At 39.4% G+C, this 9940-nt stretch overlaps 1 long non-coding RNA gene across 1 annotated transcript; it reads right to left on the bottom strand.

The window, feature by feature from the left end:
* Positions 1-2282: 2282 nt before the first annotated feature.
* LOC132712589 (uncharacterized) lies at positions 2283-6530 on the bottom strand. The gene is made up of 2 exons (XR_009623231.2): positions 5727-6530; positions 2283-5248 (listed from the first exon to the last, which is right to left on the bottom strand). It is a non-coding gene; the product is annotated as an uncharacterized LOC132712589 (long non-coding RNA).
* Positions 6531-9940: the final 3410 nt, after the last annotated feature.

The following is a 9940-nucleotide window of genomic DNA, read 5'->3' as shown; positions in this document are numbered from 1 at the left end:
GGTCCTCGCACTTTTGACCAGTCCTCGAATTTACGACTGTCCTCACATTTTACGTTTTTTGCCCTATCTTATCACCATGGTGAAGAGAAGCAGTTGTGAAATGACTGACATGGTTGTTAAGAATGCTGCACGGGCATAAATGTGAGGATGGTCATAAGTGTGAGGACCAGTCAAAAGTGCGAGGATCTGTCAGAAATGACTTTTTTCAGCTCTCTGAGTAGTCCCTATACACATAGCCATGGCCACCCGGTCACATGACCAGCTAGGCACACCCACCCAGTCACATGACCCCCAAGCCATGCCCACAAAATAAGCCACACCCACAGAACCAATAGTAAAAAATTTTAGAACCCACCCTTGATTGGGGGTCACCACAAAATGAGGAACTGTATTAATGGGTCACGGCATTAGAAAGGTTGAGAACCACTGGCTTAACGCATTGTAAGCTGCCCTGAGTCTCCGGAGAAGAGTGGCATATAAATCAAATTATATATATGAACTGATGAGGTTATAAAGTATGTTAAACATATAAATTCAGCCAATTATGGTTTAGTTAATAAACAATTCTGAACAATGTTTAGAATGACATATGAACTTAAGCTTGATATAGAGTTGCCGGCAATTGCATGTAGGGGTTGTTTGGTAAGCATAGGCTGCAGACCTTCAACACACACACCTCCCAAATTTCAACTGTGTGGAGGTGCATGTCCTATGTGCTGATTGGTTGAGCCAACTTCCTGTTCTGTGCTTTGCTATTTGAGTGCCCCCTAGCCAGAGCATTACATTTGCAGAAATATAAATGGAACTATGCAACCATCCCAGAATGACAAATACATATACTTGTATTCCCTGATGTGCAGTGCTGGAGGATTCTGCGCGATCCTTTGCTAAAATGAATTACCTCCAACTTTATGATGTCTGATAGATGTAAACATGGTCTACTAATAAGTAAAATTAATCTGTATTAAAGCCAAACTGTTTTGCTTAGATCTATGGGGCTGAGTATTTATAAACCTTTAGACAACGATCTCTTGTGAAAGTTAGTTCTCACATGAGTGAAAGAAAACCATATTAGAACAGGCCGTTACTAGAACAAGAACAAATAAAAACTGTATCTCCTGAACACAAAATAATTACTTCTGGCTCTTTACATATTGTGGTCAGAAAAAAGGCATAGAAATTTGAACGCTGATTGTATAAATAAATCTTCTGTACAAAGCTGTGTAAGTCATCAAGAGTTTGTTGTTGTAGCTTCTTAGCTTTACTGCCATAAGAATTGAATTATCACAAGTTTCTGGATTCTTGATTGCCCACTTAATTGCTTCCCGAGAATCCTTTTAGGAAAAACCTGATGTCACACTGTTTTTGTTGTCATACACTATGTATATTATTCTTATAAATACCCAGTAAAAGTTACAGTCTTTTGTGTTATATATTTCTTTGTTTTTAATGAGTTGGTTTTTAAAATGTATTCAGTAATACTGGTATATGTAGAAAATTAGAAAGTCCTTATGAATATCAACAAAATTATAATTAGTGTTCAGTTCAGCAAAGAGCTGAAATTCACATCCAGTTCTGTTCAAATGCTGCTTAAACCTTAATGGCAAGAGATCAGTTACACATATTTGTACTTTATCCTTTTGGCTTTCAAACTGTTCTCTTGTTTGCTTAAGGTTTCTAATTTTACAAAAACAGATTTATGATTTAACCAGATTGCTAACTATAGGTTAATTTAAGAGCTGAGAAAGGTGACTGAGAGAGGTGACAAAGAAGATAATTATAGAGATCAGTTCTCTTAATTCCTTTTGTTGTTAATCTGAGGTTGATGATTGTCCTCAGTTGCCAACTCTTGATGTCAAATTAGTTCTTGCTTTCTCCTTAAATTATTGCTTTTCTGTGATTACATTAAGACAGTTATAGTCACTCCCAGTATTGTGTCTATTTAACTTTTCTCCATAACTAAGTTACTTTATAAAAGCAGAAATTAGAATCAAAGGTGTTTAAAATAAAAGGAAATCAATTGTTTTTTTTTGAACTATCTGATTCCTTATGATTTCTGATTTCCTTGAATTGTTGCTTTACAATGTTTTTTTTAAAATATAAGAAGTCTGTTTACACAAATTACATTTGAAGAGTTAGCCTTAACTAAGATCTGATTTAGTAGTATTATACTTGCAAAATTTGTTGATGCTCTTTTTTCCTTTGCTCCTCTCCCTGCATGTAATTTGACACTATAAAATGGGGAAGTTTGTACATTGGAAGGCAATAAAACATAAGGGTGATAGAAGCTGAAATAAGTTTATTGAACAAAGCAAATTAATAATTTTAATGGCAAGATATAATATTCATGGACAAGGCAACTAATATGAAATGTTAACGTTTAATAGAAAATAGAACACAACAGAATAGAATATTGGCCAAATGTAATTGGACATACAAGGAATTTGTCTCTAGTGCATAAGCTCAATATAGGAAATGACCAGACTAAGCCTGAGGGAGAGGTCAAATGTGTCATCAGTCATGAGTCCCTGCACACCCATAGGATATCTAAGTCCAACCCACTTTTAATTCCTTTGACCCTTATGTAGCGCCATTTTGTTTTGACTTTTAGTAGCTGAGAATCTTGTAGAAAGCTTAAGTTTGCAATAAATCTTTATACTCATTAAACTGCCTGAATCTACTAATTTCCACAGTGCTTGACCCTCTTAGTGTACAGGTAATCCCAGGTTATGAGCATTCCCTTAGCGATCTGTCCCCCTGGAAGCTCCATTTTGGCCTGCAATGGGCCAGGTGAGGCCTGCGGAGGCCCGAATAAAACTGCAGAGGGCACATGTGGCTGAGAGGAGACTGCTTGCTAGATCTTCACAAGGTAAGTGACCTGGCGCAGCACGTTGGGGGAGAAAGCAATTGTGGCGAGCATGAGATATTTCAATGGTTCAGGGGAGGCCTTGGGTGGTCTTAGGCAAGTGACCTGCTCCATCAGTAGTCCCCCTCTTGGCCTTCCCCACCCTGAAATACCTTGTGCACTTAACGAGCCTCACATTCGCTTAGCGAAGGCATGGGCAAAAGGAGGGAGTGATCCTGTTCAAGGTATGAGATTCACTCCCACGAATCCTTGGATTACGAATGGAATGGGCAGGCTCCATTACATTCATAATTCGAGAACTATCTGTACATACAAGCAACAAGGTAATATAATCAGTGTATATATAAACTGTGTATATATAAATGTACATACAAACAAAAAGGTAATATAAAATACCAATAGGAGAAGGTAGTAGAAAATAATAATAACAACATTATTAATAATAATACTAATACATCAAGAAATTGCAGCTTCCTGCAATAACACCAGCAGAATTACAAAAAACTGCACTACTTGGAACATCGTACATTTTAAGATACTTGGTTGATACCTAGAATGCTGGCAGCAACCCGTATCAACCATCAGCGCCAGTCAATGATGTTTGTGATACATTTTTAAATGTTCAGTTGACTGAGTTTCATGTTTAATGAATAAAATATATAATAATAACAATAATAATAACAACAGCAACAACAACAATAATAATAGCCATACCATATGGGAAAGTATTATTAGCCATAAGGCAGTACTGCGATAATTAGGTGTTCAGCAGAGTGCTGGCATGAGGGTAAAAACTGTCTTTGTGTCAAGTTGTTTTGGCATGCCCTATAGAGGCATCCTGAGGGGAGGTTTCCTATCTTCCTCAGAAAGATACGAAGGATGAATAAAACAATATCCTGAAGATGCCCAATTTAGAAGAAACCAACACCTCTTCTACAGGTCACTTGATGAAAGTCGAGTCCAAAGTCAAATTCACCCATGTAAAGAAAAAACTTTGAACTTTTGGAAACAACTGTGGGAAAACCCAGTGGAACATGACAAAACTGCTTCCTGGATCAAAGATATTCAAAAACAAGCAACACGAAACAAAATAGAGAATATTGTAATAACAACTGATATGGTTGCAAAACAAGTAAAAAAGGTCAAGAACTGGAGTGCACCTGGCCTGGACGAACTGCATGGATACTGGCTAAAACACCTGACCAGCCTCCATCACCGCATGGCCACTCAGTTTGATGAAATGCTTCAAAATGCAACAAGCGAAGAATGGTTAACAGATGGTTGAACATACTTGATAATGAAAGATCCAGAAAAGAGTAGAGAACCAAGTAACTACCACCCAATCACTTGTCTGCTAACAACATTCAAACATTTTACAAGAATACTGGGAAATTCAGTATTCAATCATCTGATGGAAAACAGTTTGTATCTGGTAGAACAAAAAGGAAACAATAAAAAATCAAGAGGAACAAAAGATCAGCTGCTTATTGACAAAATGGAACTAAAAAATGCAAAACGAAGAATAATGAATTTAAATATGGCATGGATAGATTACAAGAAGCATTTGACTCATCACCCCACAGCTGGATTAACGCCTGTCTGGAAAACTTTGGAATCAGCAAAAATATTTGTACATATTTTAAAGCAAATATGCAAAAATGGAAAACAGTTCTAACAGCAAATTGGTGAACATTGGTGAAGTCAACATCAGACGAGGAATCTTCCAAGGGGATTCACTTTCGCCACTACTGTTCAACATTGCATTAATTCCACCAACAATAATCCTACAAACACAAAACTGGGATACCAAATCTCAAGGCAACATGGCAAGATAAACCATCTACTATACACGGATGACTTAAAACTATATGCAAAAAGCCCCACTGAACTTAAATCAATACTCAACACAGTTCAACTGTTCAGTAGCAATATCAGAATGAACTTTGGACTTGAAAAATGTGCTATGCTATACATGCAATGAGGAAAAATGGAAAAAAATAGAAGGAATAGAACTGGGAAATGGAAGCATTGTGAAAGCATTAGCAAAGGATGATGTTTACAAATACCTAGGCATATTGGAAGCAGATAACATCTTGAATGGAAAAGTCAAATGCAAAAGGAATACAACAGGAGGGTCTGCAAAAATATTAAAATCAAAACTGAATGCTGGAAACATAATTAAAGCCATTAATACATGGGCAGTTACAGTGATACGCTACCCAGCTGGAATCATCAACTGGACTGTGGCTGAACTGGAAAACCTGGACTGGAAAATGTGTAAACTTCTGAATATGTATCATGCTTTACAGCCACAAAGTGACATCGACAGGTTGTACTTGTCAAGAAGAATAGGAGGCAGAGGGCTACTGCAAAGCCATCAAACTGTAGAAGAAGAAAAATGAAGTTTGAATGAACCAAAGTACAGAAAAATTGCTGCAGCCTGTGAAAACAGAAAACATATAAACAACAGAAACAAAGACAGAATATAAGGAAAAACAGCTGGATGACAGATTAAATGGATGGAAAACCAAAGCTTTGCATGGACGGCACCTGAAAAACATTAAAGGAAAATGCAATAACAACTTGACATAAGCATGGCTTAAGATGGGAACCATCAAGAAGGAAACAGAAGGTTTAATTAATACTGGCTGCTCAAGATAAGCACTACAAACTAATGCCATGAAAGCAAAGATACAAAAATCCACTGACAATCCAAACTGCCAACATTGCCAGGACAAAGTTGAAACTGTTTTACATTTAATATGTGAGTGTAGCAAAATCGTGCAAACTGATTACAAAGCTAGACATAACCAAGTTGCTAAATTAATTCACTAGTCATTATGTAAAAAATACGACTTACCTGTATCCGAAAAGTCATGGAAACATAAAGTGGAAAAAGTTGTTGAAAATGAGAAGGTGAAGATCTTGTGGGACTTTCGAATACAGACGGATCGTCATTTGGAACACAACATGCCAGATATCACAGTTGTCGAAAACCAAGGCATACAATTTATTGATATTGCTCTACCAGGAGATGCCAGAGTCTAAGAAAAAGAACTGGAAAAAAATCACAAAATATCATGACCTGACCATCGACTACGCAATTATGTATGAAACATGTAACTGTGATACCCATTGTCATTGGGGCACTTGGTACCATGTCCAAGAATTTTACAAAATACATCAAGAAATTGCAGCTTCCTGCAATAACACCAGTGGAACTGTAAAAAAATGTGCTACTCGGAACATTGTACATTTTAAGAGTTTCATCTTTAATGAATAAAAGAATAATAATATAGCCACACCATATGGGTAAATATCATTAGCCATAAGGCAGTACTGTGGTAATTAGGTGTTCAGCAGAGTGCTGGCACAAGGGGAAAAACTGTCTTTGTGTCAAGTTGTTTTGACATGCCCTGTAGAGGCGTTCTAAGGGGAGAAGTTGAAACAGTTTGTGTCCAGGATGTGAGGGGTCTGTAGATATTTTCTCAGCCCTCTTTCTGACCCATGCAGTATACAGGTCCTCAATGGAAGGCAGGCTAGTTACAATTATTTTTCCTGCAGTCCTAACTATCTGTTGAAGTCTGTACCTGTCCTGTTTGGTTGCTGTACCAAACCAGACAGTCATAGAAGTACAAATGACAGGCTCAATAATTCCTTTGTAAAATTGTATCAACAGCTACTGGGACAGTCTGAACTTTCTGAGTTGATGCAGGAAGAACATTCTTTGTTGTGCCTTTTTAACGATGGTTCTAATATTATTGTAAGTGTCCATTTCAAGTCCTGGGAGATTATAGAACCCAGAAATCTGAAGCTTTCTACTGTATTGTCTAATATTGTAAGAGGTGGTAGAATAGGAAGGCTCCTCCTAAAATCCATTTTCATCTCTATAGTTTAAGTGTGTTCAGCTCCAGATTGTTCCAACTGTACCACAGGGCCAGTTGTTCAACCTCCCATCTATATGCAGACTCATCACCATCTTGAATGAGACCGATGATATCTACAAACTTCAATATTTTAACTGAGGGATCCTTTGAGATGTAGTCATTGATATATAGAGAAAAAAGTAATGGAGAGAGACAGCACACAACCCGGGGGGTGGGTGGGTAGGGGCTGTTGAACAAGTATTCAATATGATTTTATCTAACTTTGTTGATCAGGATTTTGATAATTCTGGTAATGGGTCAAAAAGTTCTTATGTTGAAATGGCAGAATTAAAGGTCAGGTCTTACTGGCTTTTAGAGATATGGAAAGTTCCATAAGAAACCATAAGCCTGTGGCAATGGTGGGTTTCTACCAGTTTGCCCCGGTTCAAGTGAACCGGTAGTGGTGGCGGTGGGAGGCTCCGCCCACCTGCCCGGATGTCATTATGGACGCTCTGCACATGTGCAGAAGTGCTGCACGTGAGCGAAGCAAGCGTGCACACACACATGCTCACAATTCCAAACCAGTAGCAAAGGTAAGTGGAACCCACTACTGGCCTGTGGGTTAAATATGTGATTCAAACAGCAGAAGGTATACATGAGCATTTTTTATAACGTCTCTATCTTATTCACTGTGTGCTTATTTCCTTATGTAACCAAGTAAAAATAAGAAATCTATATATACTTGCTTCAAACTGCATTCAGGGTTTTTCCAATTTACGGGAGGACCCACCTTTGTTCAGCTGAATAAATGTGCTTTTGTGTTAAGAGAGATAACCTGGACTCCACGTCTTTGTTCACACCAAGCCACACCTGATTCCTGCCTAATATTTTAACTTGCTGCTTTCTATCTGTCAGAAAGCTTATAATCCACCTACAAGTGTGGACAGGCACAGCTAGCTGAGTTAGTTTAGAATGGAGAATTTCTAGGATGATGGTATTGAATGCCAAGCTGAAGTCTACAAAAAGGCCTTGCATAGGACATTGAGGATTCAAAATGGTGCAAGATGTAGCGTAGCATCATATTAATAGCATAATCTGATGATTTATTTGCACAGGCAAACTGCAAGGGGTCCAGCAGTGGATCCATGATGATTTTCAGGTGGGCCAACACTAACCTTTCAAAGGTTTTCATAACTAAGTGTCAGCCCACATCGTCGGGGCTGTTATTCCGGTGGGAACCGAGGTAGACAGAGTATGTAGCCCCATGTTCCTGCCCGTATATCTTGCCTTCCCATCACTTGCCTCCTCCTGCATACAGACAGTTGAATCCTCTTCTTTCAGCTTTCACAGGGCCTCCAGCTGAGGGCGGATAGGACTGCACTTGCATGGATGAGGTGCTGGCTGCGTTAGCCAGCATTAACAGAGGCTTACCAGACCTATCCCAATCAGAATGGCCCCAACGAACCAGGACTAATTGCACTGAATTACTGGCCAGAGGAAGGCAGCTGGAGCCCTCCAATCAGCACAGGGATTTGGAGTGGAATCTGGGGGAGGAGTAAAGGGGTGGGCCGTGCTACGTTTAAAATGGAAAGGAAAAGCACAATAAGGTTAGAGCTGACAATATTTCACTGTAATTGCACTGGGTGATTGTCAGAGCATGCCAAATTTAGGAAGATAAAACTTTAGAACAATATCCACCCTATTGTCTGCGATTTATTTTCTCATCCTGATTCGGAACCTGACATACAGATGCCAGAGCAACTGGTCTGTAGTCATTCAGCTCCTTGATTGAAGGTTTCTTGGGAACCAGGATGATAGTACAGATATTCCTTGAGCTACGACATTTCACTTAGCGACCATTCAAAATTGCAACCCCAAAAGTACTTACTACATGATCCCGAAGTTATGTATGTTGGAACACCACAGCGGTTGTTCACCCTTATGACTGATCATAGAGACTCTGCAACATGCCCCATGCCTATTCCTCCCCCACTCTGCCCCACCAAGGCACCGGGCCTGTTTTGCTAGCCTCACAGATTCCATTTGCTCCTCCCCACCCCATTTCCGATCACTCACTTACCTTTTGAAGATTTCCAGAGTTCCAGAGAAGGCTGACTCACGTGGCAGAAAAGCAGCAGTCTTTCACTCAGATGCTGGTGAACCTGTAAGAATGTGAGATCTAAGCAGGGGTGAAATGCTACCAGTTCGGACTGGTTTGCCTGAACCAGTAATAATAAAAGCTACCGGTTCAGGCGAACCAGTAGTAAAAAAATGTTACTGGTTCAGATGAACCAGTATTTCCGATGATCAGCTGTGCCGCATGATTTATATTCGCTAGAAAGCAGGAAATCCTCCTTTCTAGTGAATCTAAATTGCGCAACACAGCTGTTTTCCCCCCTTGCTGTTCTACTTACCTTAGAAAAGGCTTCTTAAGCCTCCTTTTTCAGTGTTTAGTGCGCACGAAGCATGCGTTTGGCGCATTTGGTGCGCATGAATGCACGCAGCGAACCAGTAGCAGACTTCAGAGCATCTCACCCCTGGATCTAAGGATAACAGCTTTGCCAGCATCTGAGTAAAAGACTGCTGCTTTTCTGCTACAAAGCCAGCGTCCTTGCAGGCCTCATTTGGTCCCGACCTGGGCGGTGTTGCAGCAGCCTCCTGCTTGCTGCTGGTTTGAATGAGCAGCTTTAGGGATTGGGGCGTGAAGGCAATAGCAGCAATCAACATGGAGCGTGCAGTTCAGCCCGATGAGATAAAGGAAACAAACGTCTCAATGACTCTCAGAGTGCTAATAACCAGATGACTGCAAAGAATATAAATCCTTCCATTCTCCACCATTCATTCAGAACTGAAGAAGCTTCTTGGATGAGAAGTGAAATGTCTTCAAGCAAAAACAAAGAAAGACCAGTTGCCTTTTATAAAAGCAACTTTGGGACCACCATGACCTGAATGATTGAGAATCTCCATAGATATCAGTGAGTTCAGCCAAGTACGTTGAGGAATTGAATACAGAACATAATATAAAATATAAAATCTTCAGCTAGTGGAGCTCCATTTTATCAAAAGCAACAACAAACAACAGCAAAGTTTTCCTGGGTAGTGATAGCCAATATTCTTTCTTCAGGAATCAGATCCAAACTGAAAAGGCCTTGGGAAGGACTTGAAAGTTATATAGTATACTACTAAAAGTTCTACTTAAGAACATATA

This window comes from Pantherophis guttatus, chromosome 7 (assembly GCF_059756535.1).
Source record: "Pantherophis guttatus breed Tessera chromosome 7, ASM5975653v1, whole genome shotgun sequence".
Taxonomy (NCBI): Eukaryota; Metazoa; Chordata; class Lepidosauria; order Squamata; family Colubridae; genus Pantherophis; species Pantherophis guttatus.
This window is presented reverse-complemented; position numbering and strand designations above follow the sequence as displayed.